The 15,650-nt window shown below is 45.8% G+C and overlaps 1 protein-coding gene across 1 annotated transcript in view; it reads left to right on the top strand.

The window, feature by feature from the left end:
* The window catches only part of FOXRED2 (FAD dependent oxidoreductase domain containing 2), an 804,453-nt gene that overhangs the window by 418,278 nt on the left and 370,525 nt on the right, over positions 1-15,650 (top strand). The gene's annotated exons all lie outside the window — the stretch shown is intronic.

Here is a 15,650-nt window from a genome sequence, read left to right as displayed (position 1 = left end):
TTGGAACAAGGATATAATCTCTAGTTCTTTGCTTGGTTTCTCTTCTTGCTTTCTGTATTGATTTTCTACTGTAGCCTCTGGACTTAGAATGATTCGCGAGTTGATCACATCTAGGGGTATATGCAATTCACGGCGAATCGCGGCAAATTATCGCCATTTTTTAATTCGACACAATTCGACAGGTGAATTCCGGCAGGTGGCTGCCGGAATTCACCATATTCAATGAAAAATGGATTCGACAGTCCCGCGGGCGAAAAACGGCCGATTTGCCGGATTTTGCCGCGAATTAAACAACAAACGGGAAAAAACGGGAAAAACCCGGAAAAAAATGGCGTGAGGTCCCCCCTCCAAAGCATAACCAGCCTCGGGCTCTTCGAGCTGGTCCTGGTTCTAAAAATGCGGGGTAAAAATTGACAGGGGATCCCCCGTATTTTTAAAACCAGCACCGGGCTCTGCACCTGATGCTGGTGCAAAAAATACGGGGGACAAAAAGAGTAGGGGTCCCCCATATTTTATACACCAGCACCGGGCTCCACTAGCTGGACAGATAATGCCACAGCCGGGGGTCACTTTTATACAGCGCCCTGCGGCCGTGGCATTAAATATCCAACTAGTCACCCCTGGCCGGGGTACCCTGGGGGAGTGGGGACCCCTTCAATCAAGGGGTCCCCCCCAGCCACCCAAGGGCCAGGGGTGAAGCCCGAGGCTGTCCCCCCCATCCAAGGGCTGCATATGGGAGGCTGATAGCCTTGAGTAAAATGACAGAATATTTTTTTTCCAGTAGTACTACAAGTCCCAGCAAGCCTCCCCCGCAAGCATTCACAAAGAGACCCGCACCTGCTTTCCATCTTGCAGTGCAGCCTGACTCTACAGCCTTCCGTGGCTATCCAGTTTCCAGCTATCTACTATCTGCTTCCAGCAGTCAGCTTTCAACAGATTTCAGCTTCTATCAAACACCGGTGCAGATCCAGCGGATCCTATCTTACCAGCAGTATCCTCTACCACCGGTAATCATCTTTCAGCTAATCTGTTTCTACGCTCCCAAGCATCTCTCATCATCCACTCTGTGTTTCATCACCTGGCTGGTCCCATCCAGCATCCACTCCGTGACTTTAGTACCTGGCTGATTCCATTCAGCATTCACTCTGTGTTTCATCACCCGGCTGATTCCACTCAGCATCCACTCCGTGTCTTACCACCTGGCTGGTTCCATCCAGCTGATACAGCAGCATACTCAAGTTACAGATTCACGTGTTTCAACTACTGGCATGTTCCTCGGCTATCTCCACTACTACAACCAGGCCTGGTAAGGTGATTCCATCAAGGACTTTTACATCTGTTCTATACCTACCAATGCTCTGAGATACCTCCTATGGTTATGTGATCCAGGAACTGTGTTATTTGCCACTGTCTTTGATTTACTTTGAATGCTGCTTGTCATTTCACGGAGTCTGTTAAATAAACTTTTATTTTGAATTTTAAACTGGTTGTCATGGTCACACCTTCGGGTAATCAATCTGCACTTACATGTCCAGGGGTCTGATTAAACCTCCCAGGTTTAATTTCATCTCAGCCCCTACAACTAAGGCTTCCTCCCGTCAGCCTAAACCCTCAGTTGTGACATGCTGTATATAGCTCATTCTCATAATTAAAAACAAATTTCTTCTCCCACTATCCCAGGTAGATGTTTGTGTATGCGGGGGCACATGTGGTCCCCATTGCTTTATCTCTAACCTGGAGGTAAAATGATATGTTGCAAACAAAATTATTTTTTGGTTATTATGAATCTTAGCAGGGAAATTATGAATTTATTGATCTCTCGTGGAGCATCCATAATAAGATAATATTTGGCTGCTAACATTCCAGTCTCATGGTTTATACTCGTATAGAGACTCTCAACATCACAACTAATCATACATATTTTTGCTCCTAATTTTAGCTAGTACATCTAGACATACATAGAATGGCAGTGCTGTCACATATTGTCTAAGATGGTGATCGACAAATATGCTAGTTTTTTCTGTAAGGCTTCCAATTCCAGATGATATTGGTCTGCCTGGTGGTATTTTCTCACTGTTGTTTACTTTCGGGAACAAGTATAGGGTTGGGATCTTTGGATGGCCAACTTTCAGAAAGTCTGCGTCTTGTTTGGAAATTACTCTGTCTCGAAGAGCGTTTTGCACTATAGATTCATATATATTGAGAAAGTTGATGGTAGGGTTGAAGACCAGTCATTTATAACAGTAATGGTCTCCTAATTGTCTCTCAAGTTCTGTTATATATATTTCTTGTGGCCACAGGACTACATTACCATCTCTTTCAGGGCTTTTCTCTCTCCCTTTGCGAGGTTGCCAGAATAAAACTTGGTTTTAGTAAATTCCTCTAGTTTGTCAAGATCTCTGGAAACCAAATCCATGTATATTTTTATGGGTGGGCAAGTTGAGATATCAGGGCAGAAATTAGATCTGTTTCTAAGTTGTTTCTGATTATAGTGATCTTTAAGCCTAGGACTATTCTACATTTGTAATTCCTCCAAATCCGAGATTGCTGGTATTTCTTCAGGCGATAGATCATTACTTAGGGTATCCATCTGATGAAAATGAGTAGGTACGGGGTTGTTTTTGGAAAGTTCCTCTTTATATATGAATAATTTTTTTAGAAGAAGTTTACATGCAAAAAGATATAGATCTTTTTCACATTTGAAACGATCAAATAATTGTTGTGGGGAGAAATAAAGACCTCTATTGAGGAGATTAATTTGATCTTCATTTAGAATCTTATCTGATAAATGTATAATCCTTAGGGAATCACCTTCATTAGTCCCTATTTCTTGTAATGACATATCTCTCTGTTTTTCTCTACAATCTCTCTCCTCATTTTCTGCTTCCTCCCTGTGCCCCTCCTCATCCTCTTGTACTGTTGTTTGGGCCATCTCTCGTATATCTGGTAGTTGGTTCTAAAAAAACTCCTGTATCTTTGTGATGTGCCTGTACTCGTTCCCTCTACCTCAGAGGATTCGACATCTGAAGTGGTGTAGTTCAAATGGTTCTCCATCTCTGATCTCTTATGTCTGGTTCTCCTCTTTAAGACCCTATTATTAGAATAGTCATTTTTATCTCTATTCATTTATTTTTTCTATCCATGATAGTTTTCTCATATTGTTTAATATCCTTTTTACATTTCTCATATGTATGCTGAGATTTCTCCAAGGTTTCAAATTTCTTAAAACTCTATCCCCTAGAGTTGATATTTCCTGGCTACACTTGATCAACATTAATTCATCATGTTTAATCAAAATATTGATTAGTTCTCTTGAGCACTGAGTTAGAGTTTTTCCTAGGCTTCTTTCAAGGTTTCATTAGCCAGTTTGTATGAAGGAGATATTCTAGGCCTCAATCCCCTTGGAATCATATTTAACTTCTGATATTTTTCAAAAGTAGCTTTATTCCACCATGTGCTCGTTTGTGTCATCAAAATTAATTTCAAAGAATTTAGGTCATCTGACCAATTTATTGAGTCTGTGCCTCTCTCTGGCAACATATCAATGATGTTTATATATATATATATATATATATATACATACACACACACACACACACACACACACACACACACACACACACACACACACACACACACACACACACACACACGTTGCCACCTATACTATGTTATAATAACCAGGGGAATTACACCAAAATTGAGTAAGGGAACTCATACAATAATCCCATACTGATACTGATGTTAGCAACAGGATCAGCAATTATAGACAAATTATTTCAATATTACTAAAGAACACTAGAAATCCAGATACAGCCAAATTGTAATTAGCATATTGATAGGTTATACAATACTATGTATATATGTGAATAGCATATGAGTATACAGACCAAATAGAGTAGCATTTGCATAATTAATTTGGGAATAATACCCATACAAGAGAGTAACATATAATTCTACTATATGGGAATATACTGAGAGAGGAAACATTAACACTTTTGGGATATCATAATGTCTGACATTCTTTACGAGAGATGTGCGTGTGAGCATTGAAAAAGCACTAGGGAAATAATTCCAAGAGATACTAAGAACAATTCTCTATGAAATGATTTATATCAAACTATACACACTATCTTGAATAACTGCAAAATGTAATTTTGTCGCTGCATAACTGCACTATTAATATTCCACCCATCTGACACTTTAAGTGAGATATGTGTGGCTCATACAATAAATGAACAGTGGTAATATTCACCTTACAGTAAAATACAGACTATATTTTTGAGAGTGTGTTAAAATAATATATAGATAAATAATCTCTCATTGTGTCTGAGACATTTTCAGTGTGAGACACTATATTGAACTCCTGAAAACAGATTAGTACACTGAAATTAATAGTAACACTACAGTGACTGTTGGATGCCTGACACATATAGTGAGAGGCACCATCTGTCACAATAAAGGGATACCTGACACACATATAGTTAGAGGTACCATATGTTGTAAGAAAATGATAGGAGATAGAAAAAAAATATATATTTCTCTGACGTCCTAGTGGATGCTGGGAACTCCGTAAGGACCATGGGGAATAGACAGGCTCCGCAGGAGACTGGGCACATCTAAAGAAAGATTTAGGACTATCTGGTGTGCACTGGCTCCTCCCCCTATGACCCTCCTCCAAGCCTCAGTTAGATTTCTGTGCCCGGCTGAGCTGGATGCACACTAGGGGCTCTCCTGAGCTCCTAGAAAGAAAGTATAATTTAGGTTTTTTATTTTACAGTGAGACCTGCTGGCAACAGGCTCACTGCACCGAGAGACTAAGGGGAGAAGAAGCGAACCTACCTAAGTGGTGGTAGCTTGGGCTTCTTAGGCTACTGGACACCATTAGCTCCAGAGGGATCGCACACAGGACCCGACCTCGTCGTCCGTTCCCGGAGCCGCGCCGCCGTCCCCCTTACAGAGCCAGAAGCAAGAAGGTCCGGAAAACCGGCGGCTGAAGACTTCTGTCTTCTCCAAGGTAGCGCACAGCACTGCAGCTGTGCGCCATTGCTCCTCATGCACACCACACACTTCGGTCACTGATGGGTGCAGGGCGCTGGGGGGGGGGGGCGCCCTGAGCAGCAATAAATAACACCTTGGCTGGCAAATTGACACCATATATAGCCCCAGAGGCTATATAGGTGTATATTAACCCCTGCCAGAAATATTAAAATAGCGGGAAAAAGCCCGCCAAAAAAGGGGCGGAGCCATCTCCCTTTGCACACTGGCGCCATTTTCCCTCACAGCTTCGCTGGAAGGATCGCTCCCTGGCTCTCCCCTGCAGTCCTGCACTACAGAAAGGATAAAAAAGAGAGGGGGGGCACACATTTAGGCGCAGTATAATATATATATGCAGCTATATGGGGAAAACACTCTTTATAGGTGATATCCCTGTGGTATATAGCGCTCTGGTGTGTGCTGGCATACTCTCCCTCTGTCTCCCCAAAGGGCTTTGTGGGGTCCTGTCCTCTGTCAGAGCATTCCCTGTGTGTGTGCTGTGTGTCGGTACCGCTGTGTCGACATGTATGATGAGGAAAATGATGTGGAGGCAGAGCAAATGCCTGTAAATGTATTGTCACCCCCTGAGGGGTCGACACCTGTGTGGATGGACTTATGGAAGGAATTATGTGACAGTGTCAGCTCCTTACATAAAAGGTTTGACGACATAGGACAGCCGGCTACTCAGCTTGTGACTGTTCCAGCGTCTCAAATGTCATCAGGGGCTTTAAAACGCCCGCTACCTCAGATGACAGACACAGATGTCGACACTGATACCGACTCCAGTGTCTACGACGATGCGACTAGTGTACCCTCCAATAGGTCCACCCGTTACATGATTGAGGCAATGAAAAATGTATTACACATTTCTGATAGTACCCTAGGTACCACAAAAAAGGGTATTATGTTCGGTGAGAAAAAACTACCAGTAGTTTTTCCTGCATCTGAGGAATTAAATGAGGTGTGTGAGGAAGCCTGGACTTCCCCCGATAAGAAATTGATAATTTCTAAACGGTTATTGGCAGCGTACCCTTTCCCGCCAGAGGATAGGTCACGTTGGGAAACATCCCCTAGGGTAGATAAAGCGCTTACATGTTTATCAAAACAGGTGGCACTACCGTCTCCGGATACGGCCGCCCTAAAGGATCCTGCTGATAGAAGGCAGGAAGCTACCCTAAAAGCTATATATACACACACGGGCATTATATTGCGACCAGCGATTGCATCAGCATGGATGTGCAGTGCTGCTGCTGCGTGGTCAGATTCCCTGTCGGATAATATTGATACCCTGGATAGGGACAATATTTTGCTGAGGGGTGGAACTGTTGGGGATGGTCTTTCAGACCTCGTTTCCACAGCTACGGCTGGGAAATCGACATTTTGCCACAGGCTACCCCACAGCAAAAGAAAGCACCGTATTATCAAGTACAGTACTTTCGGCCCCATAAACACAAGAGGGCTCGAGGCGCATCCTTTCTGCCGAGAGGCAAAGGTAGAGGGGAAAAGCTGCAGCATACAGCCAGTTCCCAAGAGCAAAAGTCCTCCCCCGCGTCCGGTAAGTCCACAGCATGACGCTGGGGCTTCACAGGCGGACCCGGGTACGGTGGGGGCCCGTCTCAGAAATTTCAGCACACAGTGGGCTCTCTCACAGGTGGATCCCTGGATCCTTCAAGTAGTATCTCAGGGGTACAGGCTGGAATTCGAGACGTCCGTCCCGCACCCGCCGTTTTCTAAAATCTGCCTTACCAGCAACTCCCTCTGTCAGGGAGGCAGTGTTGGTGGCTATCCAGAAACTGTATTCACAGCAAGTGATTGTCAAGGTACCCCTCCTTCAGCAAGGAAAGGGTTACTATTCCACAATGGTTGTGGTACCGAAACCGGACGGTTCGGTGAGGCCCATCTTAAATTTAAAATCCTTGAACACTTATATCAAACGGTTCAAGTTCAAGATGGAATCGCTCAGGGCGGTTATTGCGAGCCTGGACGAGGGGGATTACATGGTCTCCCTGGACATCAAGGATGCGTACCTACATGTCCCCATTTACCCCCCTCACCAGGAGTACCTCAGATTTGTGGTACAGGACTGTCACTATCAGTTCAAGACGCTGCCGTTTGGGTTATCCACGGCACCGAGGGTCTTTACCAAGGTAATGGCCGAAATGATGATACTCCTTCGCAAGAAGGGAGTTTTAATTATCCCGTACTTGGACGATCTCCTGATAAAGGTGAGGTCCAAGGAACAGTTGGTAGTGGGGGTAGCACTTTCTCGGGAAGTGCTACAACAGCACGGCTGGATTCTCAATATTCCAAAGTCACAGCTGGTCCCGACGACACGTCTTCAGTTCCTGGGAATGATTCTGGACACAGACCAGAAAAAAGTGTTTCTTCCAGTGGAAAAAGCCGAGGAGTTGTCATCTCTAGTCAGAGACCTCCTAAAACCGGGACAGGTGTCGGTACATCAATGCACACGAGTCCTGGGAAAAATGGTAGCTTCGTACGAAGCAATTCCATTCGGAAGGTTCCACGCAAGGACTTTCCAGTGGGACCTGTTGGACAAATGGTCCGGGTCCCATCTCCAGATGCAACAGCGGATAACCCTGTCGGCAAGGACCAGGGCGTCGCTTCTGTGGTGGCTGCAGAGGGCTCATCTACTAGAGGGCCGCAGATTCGGAATACAGGACTGGGTCCTGGTGACCACGGATGCCAGCCTTCGGGGCTGGGGGGCAGTCACACAGGGAAGACATTTCCAAGGACTGTGGTCAAATCAGGAGATTTCGCTTCACATAAATATTCTGGAGCTAAGGGCCATTTACAATGCCCTAAGCCACGCAAGGCCCCTGCTTCAGAACCAGCCGGTACTGATCCAATCAGACAACATCACGGCGGTCGCCCATGTAAGCAGACAGGGCGGCACAAGAAGCAGGAGGGCAATGGCAGAAGCCACAAGGATTCTCCGATGGGCGGAAAATCATGTGTTGGCACTGACAGCAGTGTTCATTCCGGGAGTGGACAACTGGGAAGCAGACTTCCTCAGCAGGCACGACCTCCACCCGGGAGAATGGGGACTTCATCCAGAAGTCTTCCAAATACTGGTAAACCGGTGGGAAAGACCACAGGTGGAATTGCGCCAGGTCAAGGGACCCTCAGGCGATCGCTGTGGACGCTCTAGTAACACCGTGGGTGTACCAGTCGGTTTATGTGTTTCCTCCTCTGCCTCTCATTCCCAAGGTAATACGAAGGCGAGGAGTGAAAACTATACTCGTGGTTCCGGATTGGCCAAGAAGAGCTTGGTACCCGGAACTTCAAGAGATGTTTTCAGAGGACCCTTGGCCTCTGCCGCTCAGACAGGACCTGCTACAGCAGGGGCCCTGTCTGTTCCAAGACTTACCGCGGCTGCGTTTGACGGCATGGCGGTTGAACACCGGATCCTGAAGGAAAAGGGCATTCCGGAGGAAGTCATCCCTACCCTGATCAAAGCCAGGAAGGATGTCACCGCAAAACATTATCACCGCATTGGCGAAAATATGTTGCTTGGTGTGAGGCCAGGATGGACCCAACGGAGGAATTTCAACTGGGGCGATTCCTGCATTTCCTACAAGCAGGGGTGGAATTGTGGTCCATTAAGGTCCAGATTTCGGCCCTGTCAATTTTCTTCCAGAAAGAACTGGCTTCCCTGCCTGAAGTTCAGACTTTTGTCAAGGGAGTTCTGCATATTCAGCCTCCTTTTGTGCCACCTTGGGATCTCAATGTGGTTTTGGAGTTCCTGAAATCACATTGGTTTGAACCACTTAAGACTGTGGATGTGAAATATCTCACGTGGAAAGTGGTCATGCTGTTGGCCCTGGCTTCGGCCAGGCGTGTGTCAGAATTGGCGGCTTTGTCCTATAAAAGCCCTTATCTGATTTTCCATATGGATAGGGCAGAATTGAGGACTCGTCCTCAGTTTCTCCCGAAGGTGGTATCAGCTTTTCACTTGAACCAGCCTATTGTGGTGCCTGCGGCTGCTGGGAACTTGGAGGATTCCAAGTTACTGGACGTAGTCAGGGCCCTGAAAATTTATGTTTCCAGGACGGCTGAAGTCAGGAAAACTGACTCGCTGTTTATCCTGTATGCACCCAACAAACTGGGTGCTCCTGCTTCTAAGCAGACTATCGCACGCTGGATTTGTAGCACTATTCAGCTGGCGCATTCTGCGGTGGGACTACCGCAGCCTAAATCTGTAAAAGCCCATTCCACAAGGAAGGTGGGCTCATCTTGGGCGGCTGCCCGAGGGGTCTCGGCTTTACAACTTTGCCGAGCTGCTACTTGGTCAGGGGCAAACACGTTTGCAAAATTCTACAAATTTGATACCCTGACTGAGGAGGACCTGGAGTTCTCTCATTCAGTGTTGCAGAGTCGTCCGCACTCTCCCGCCCGTTTGGGAGCTTTGGTATAATCCCCATTGTCCTTACGGAGTTCCCAGCATCCACTAGGACGTCAGAGAAAATAAGAATTTACTCACCGGTAATTCTATTTCTCGTAGTCCGTAGTGGATGCTGGGTGCCCATCCCAAGTACGGATTGTCTGCAATACTTGTAAATAGTTATTGTTACACAAATCGGGTTATTATTGCGAGCCATCTGTTCAGAGGCTCCTTTTGTTATCATACTGTTAACCGGGGTTCCTATCACGAGTTATACGGTGTGATTGGTGTGGCTGGTATGAGTCTTACCCGGGATTCAAAATCCTTCTTTATTGTGTCAGCTCTTCCGGGCACAGTGTCCTAACTGAGGCTTGGAGGAGGGTCATAGGGGGAGGAGCCAGTGCACACCAGATAGTCCTAAATCTTTCTTTAGATGTGCCCAGTCTCCTGCGGAGCCCGTCTATTCCCCATGGTCCTTACGGAGTACCCAGCATCCACTACGGACTACGAGAAATAGAATTACCGGTGAGTAAATTCTTATTTTATATATATATATATATATCCCAAAGTGGTTAACTGTATCTTGAACTTAGCTCCAGCGAATATCACATCCCATAATAAATACACTTAAATACATCTCATATCATACAGTAAAACGTGGAGGATATCTAACTGACTGTACACATGTATAAGCAATATATTATATCATAGCAATTAAATACAGTGTACAATAGGTCAGAAATACTGTAATATCTAAAGCTAATAATTAGGCCAGAATAAATACATCTAAACACACCTAAATAAATACACTTAAGGGCCGTATTCATGGCACGACATGGGGGGAGATGTGTGCTAAACGAAAAGCACAGCACACATCTCTCCACCCGCTCAGCACAACGCAATGTGCGCTGAGCGTGCGGGAGGAGACGGTGGGGGGGGGGGGGTCTCTCATTTCACCCAGCGGGTGAAGTGAGTGACGTGCTAGATCCTGCATGCGCATCGCTATCACTGTGAGGGGTACAAGCGGAGTGATCACTGCTTACAATCTAAGCAATCTAGTCAGATTGCTTAGATTTTAAGCAGCGATCGCTCCGTGAGTTCCCCCCTTTAAATTCTTAAGGAACAGCAGAATATATCAGTCCTTAGGTATAAGACTGCAGATGCCCAGGAATGATATTATTCTAGAGTACACATAGATACACTGACTTATTATGAGCTACAGTATCTGAAGAACTGCTGTCTAAATGTAGCAACTTCAGTGATTTAGGATACTAATACTAACTCAATAGCAATAATCTGCACATTGGCCCTCATTCCGAGTTGTTCGCTCGCAAGCTGCTTTTAGCAGCATTGCACACGCTAAGCCGCCGCCTACTGGGAGTGAATCTTAGCTTCTTAAAATTGCGAACGAAAGATTCTCAAAATTGCGATTACACACCTCTTAGCAGTTTCAGAGTAGCTCCAGACTTACTCGGCATCTGCGATCAGTTCAGTGCTTGTCGTTCCTGGTTTGACGTCACAAACACACCCAGCGTTCGCCCAGACACTCCTCCATTTCTTCAGCCACTCCCGCGCTTTTCCCAGAAACTGTAGCGTTTTTTCCCACACGCCCATAAAACGGCCAGTTTCCGCCCAGAAACACCCACTTCCTGTCAATCACATTACGATCGCCTGAACGAAGAAAAAGCCGTGAGTAAAATACCTAACTACATAGCAAATTTACTTGGCGCAGTCGCAGTGCGAACAACTAAGCGGAAAATCGCTGCGATGCGAAGAAATTTACAGAGCGAACAACTCGGAATGACCACCATTGAAACTTTGCAAATATAAACAATATTGAATTAAATTAACAGAAGAACAAGGCAGTCAGTTGTCTCAAAATTATTTTATTCACTTATTTCTAGTCTTTCTCAAACGTCCTAGAGGATGCTGGGGACTCCATAAGGACCATGGGGTATAGACGAATCTGCAGGAGACATGGGCACACTAAAAAGACTTTGACTGGGTGTGAACTGGCTCCTCCCTCTATGCCCCTCCCCCAGACCTCAGTTAGACTTTGTGCCCTGGAGTGACTGGACACACACTAGGGGAGCTCTACAGACTTTATGTTAGGTTTTTTATTTTCAGGGAGACCTGCTGGCTACAGGCTCCATGCAGCGTGGGAGTGAGGGGAGAGAAGTCAGACCTACTTCTTCTTAGTTCAAGGGCTCTGCTTCTTAGGCTACTGGACACCATTAGCTCCAGAGGGTTCGATCACTTGGTTCGCCTAGCTGCTTGTTCCCGGAGCCGCGCCGTCAACCCCCTCACAGAAGCCAGAAGAAAGAAGCCGGGTGAGTATGCAGGAGGCAGAAGACTTCAGTGACGGCAGAAGACTTCAGTAACGGAGGTAACAGGCAGTGGTTGCGCTGTGCTCCATGCTCCCACACACCAACGGCACTCACAGGGTGCAGGGCGCTGGGGGGGTGCGCCCTGGGCAGCAAATTACTGAAGGTCTCATCCACTGGCATAAGATGATATTCAGTGTCCGGACGCCGGCTACAATACCCTTGCCAGCATATCGCAGCGGCCCCACGGCGCCCCATGGCTCCCACACACCAACGGCTGTTAACGGGTGCAGGGGGGAGGGGGAGGCGCCCTGGGCAGCAAGTTATACACTACACTGACTCTGCCAGAACACATATACAGTGTGTAGACACTGTATATGGTCCTTTCCCTCCATAAAAAAGCTATTTTATATTGCAGGCTACAGCGCGCCGAGAAGAGGCGGAGCTTAGCTCTCGCAACAAGATTAAGCACCATTTTCTACAATGTTCCCGCCAAAACAGCACACAATGGGGGGCACAGTGTTTTAGTGCTATATAGGGAATATTATGGCACTCATTTCTGTAAAAGGGCATGTTATAATTTTGTTGTGCATTTATTTCTGTTGGTTCCCTGTCAGAAATACCCGATATGTTTTTAGTCCATGTGTGTCGACATGTGAGAGGTTCTATTAAAAAACAGCTATTGGGGGTCACTGTCTGCATCACCGACATATGTTGGTAATTTATACAGTATCAGTAGGTCGGTAGTTGTATACTTGTAGGAAGTAAACACTATGGGAGACACAATACTATGTGGGTGATTCTGTCGGCACCGACTGTTATTACTGGTTTACAGTAACATCCTGTAGTTGCCTTTACCTATATATATATATATATATATATTTATAATTATAGATATGGTACGGTTCCATATCCATGTAGCTCTGGCATAGACTTGGTAGTATGTGTGGGGGATGGTTTCTGGCATTATATATGTATGTATACTTTCATTGGTCCCCACGGGGTCGGGAGAATGTTATTTTGCCTGGTTTCTACTCCCTGCTGTCGACAAATTCTGGGTTTTTCTGTCGACCATGATGTTTCCTGGTAGATCCAAACTGGGTCATTCAGTACATGACATACACATTCAGAACAGATTACTGTCACTACGGACCCGACGGTTCCGGACAATCCGCTTATATGTATGTTAAATATATATATGTACATATATATCTATATAGGATATGTGTGAAAATTGTGTATTACATTGTGTATATTCATATTATAATGAATGCTGAAGTAAAGGTATTGCTTCTCATGTTCTGCTTGCTCTATTGATATAGCTCGCCCGTGACGAGTTGGTCTCAGTTCCTCTCAAGGAGTCTGAATGTTATTTTTTCCCCCGACGTGGATAGAATACGGTGAAAGTCAACTACTGGTCGACACGTGTCCCTGTCACAAAGGATCATTCACAGGAAGCTAAGTGATAATTTATTTCTATGCTGTAGAGTTATTTGCATTATATGCACATGGGGGAGTATTTATATTCGGAAATGCATCCGTTAGAATTACCCTACAGAGAAAGGGGAGGTTTCTTATGTTGACTCTTCTCCATTACATTGCAGCAGGCTGCCGTACGACGGCAGGAGGTGTGGCCAGGGGAATGCTGAGGCGGACTCCGTGAGATACTGGAGTTTCTTCCTGGGACGGTATACAGCTGTTTGGGGATGCCTCAGTTCAGTCACTCTCGGCGGATACCACTGGTAAATCTAACTTCGTGAATTAGACTCCTTCACAAAGGTTGGTGACGCATTCTGTTGCGGGATGCAGTCTTTTTAAAAGTTTTGATACCCTTCTTTTTTCCCTTTCAGTGCAGATGGCGGGGGAATAAAAGGTAAGGGTTCTGCAGCCTTGTTAGGTTCGCAGAAGTGGATGTCGCTTTCTGTTTCTACCACATCCATCGCAGGTCGCTGGGTCTATCTGGCTGGAGTCCACTCCTGTAGGAGCTCATCTACTACTTTTCAGTCAGTCCAGGTCTGGACTAGGGCCTGTGAGTTAATTATAGAATCCAAAGGAAAAATTTGGGCGTTTGCAGATGTTTCCCCTCACTGATTTTCGAATAAATCTTGCCGTTTCCCCTCTGGAAGGGGATGTAGTACGCGACATCATACCAGAGTTGAGTCAGGTTCAGGGCTTTGTCCTGAGGTCCCGGTTTAAAAAAAAGAAAAAAGAAAAACAAAGGTTTCTCCTTACGAAGTTGAACTACTGGATGGAATCTCTCAGACCAGGGAGCTACAGCACGTAAAGGTGGAATAGGGTTTAAATGCGTTTTTCTCTGCATTCAGCTTCCTGGGTTGATGTCCAGGATTGTCTTTGCATTTCACTGGTGTGATGGCAGTATGGTGGTTTTCTTTCAGTAGTAAGAGCCATTGTTATTCTGTACTGAGACCCTCTCCTGATTTTGGTGATGTCAAGAAACAAGTGGTCCAACTCTTTGTTTCTCTCTGACTGTTCTTCAACACAGGGAATGGCTGTTGTTACCAACTACGCAGATGTCGGAGGTGGGGATCTGAGTAGATACTGAACGGTTGAGGTACTGTGTTTTTCCTGTGGAAAGTGGTCTGAAGATCCTGAGTCGGATCACATTTGCAGTGACAATCCATCAATATGTTCCGTTCATGAAGAAGATGGTGCGGCCTAGGAGGCTTTTAAGTGAAAAATATCACTCCTGGGGTGTCTGCTCAGTTCTCACCTTCTAGAGGGACAAAGGTTCGGAATCCAGGGGGGGATCCTGGTGTCCATGCATGCAGATCTCCGAGACTGGGGAGCAGTCCTTACAAGGGAAGTATTTCCAGAGGAAAAGGTCAAGCTGAGAAGCTTGGTTGCAATAAACTTTCTTGGATTAAGAGCTATTTTCAGTGAACATATGCTTAGTGATCTGCCCGTGTTAATTCTGTCGGACGACTTGACGGCAGTGGTGTAAGTAAGCCGCTAGGGTGGAACAAGGAGCAAAGCGGCAATGGCAGATGCCGTAAAAGTTTTCCGCTGGAAGAAAGGACTGGAAAACGCTATATTAGCAGTTTTTGTTCCCGATGTGAACGACGGAGAAATAGATTCCTCTGCAGATGTGATCTCCATCCGGGAGAAATACAGTCGTCTTTGAGAAGTTTCACTGAAGCGACAAGTCGAGGAGTGCCTTATTTGGACATGCTGGCGTCTCACCTCACCGAGAGATCTCAGGGATATTATTCTAGGCCAGGGGACACTCAAGCTATAGCAGTGGACGTCCTCGGGACACCTTGGGTGTTTTCAGTCGGTCTATGTGTACCCTCCGTTTTCACTTTTCTGAAGGTGATAAACGTAAGAAGAACATAGGTTCAGGCGATCCTCATTGTTCCGGTCTAAACAAGGAGGTCTTCGTATCCAATTCTTCAAGAGTTACTCATAGAAGATCCCTGGCCGCTTCCTCTACGTGAGGAACTGTTACAGCAAGATCCGGGCGTGTATCAAGACTTACCGCAACTGCGTTTGCAGGCGTGGCGGTGGAACGCCATATCCTAGCCTGAAAGGGTATTCCCAGTGAAGTCATTTCCACTCTTCTTCAGGCTAGAAAATAAGTAACGGCAAATCCTTACCACCGTGTTTGGAGAAATAATGTGTCTTGGTGTGAATCCAAGAAGTCTACTACGGAAGCTTCAGCTGGGTCGTTCTTCTCCATTCTTTGCAAGCAGGTTTGGGTGCTGGCCTAAAGTTAGGCTCCATTCAAGTGTGGTTTTGGCCTTCTAAATTTTCTTTCAAGAAAGAATTGGTGACCTTTCTGGAAGTTCGGACCTTCGTGGAAGGAGTACTGCACATCCAACTTCCCTTTGTGCCCACATTGGCACCGTGGGACCTTGAGGTGGTGCTGC

This window comes from Pseudophryne corroboree, chromosome 9 (genome assembly GCF_028390025.1).
Source record: "Pseudophryne corroboree isolate aPseCor3 chromosome 9, aPseCor3.hap2, whole genome shotgun sequence".
Lineage (NCBI taxonomy): Eukaryota > Metazoa > Chordata > Amphibia > Anura > Myobatrachidae > Pseudophryne > Pseudophryne corroboree.
This window is presented reverse-complemented; position numbering and strand designations above follow the sequence as displayed.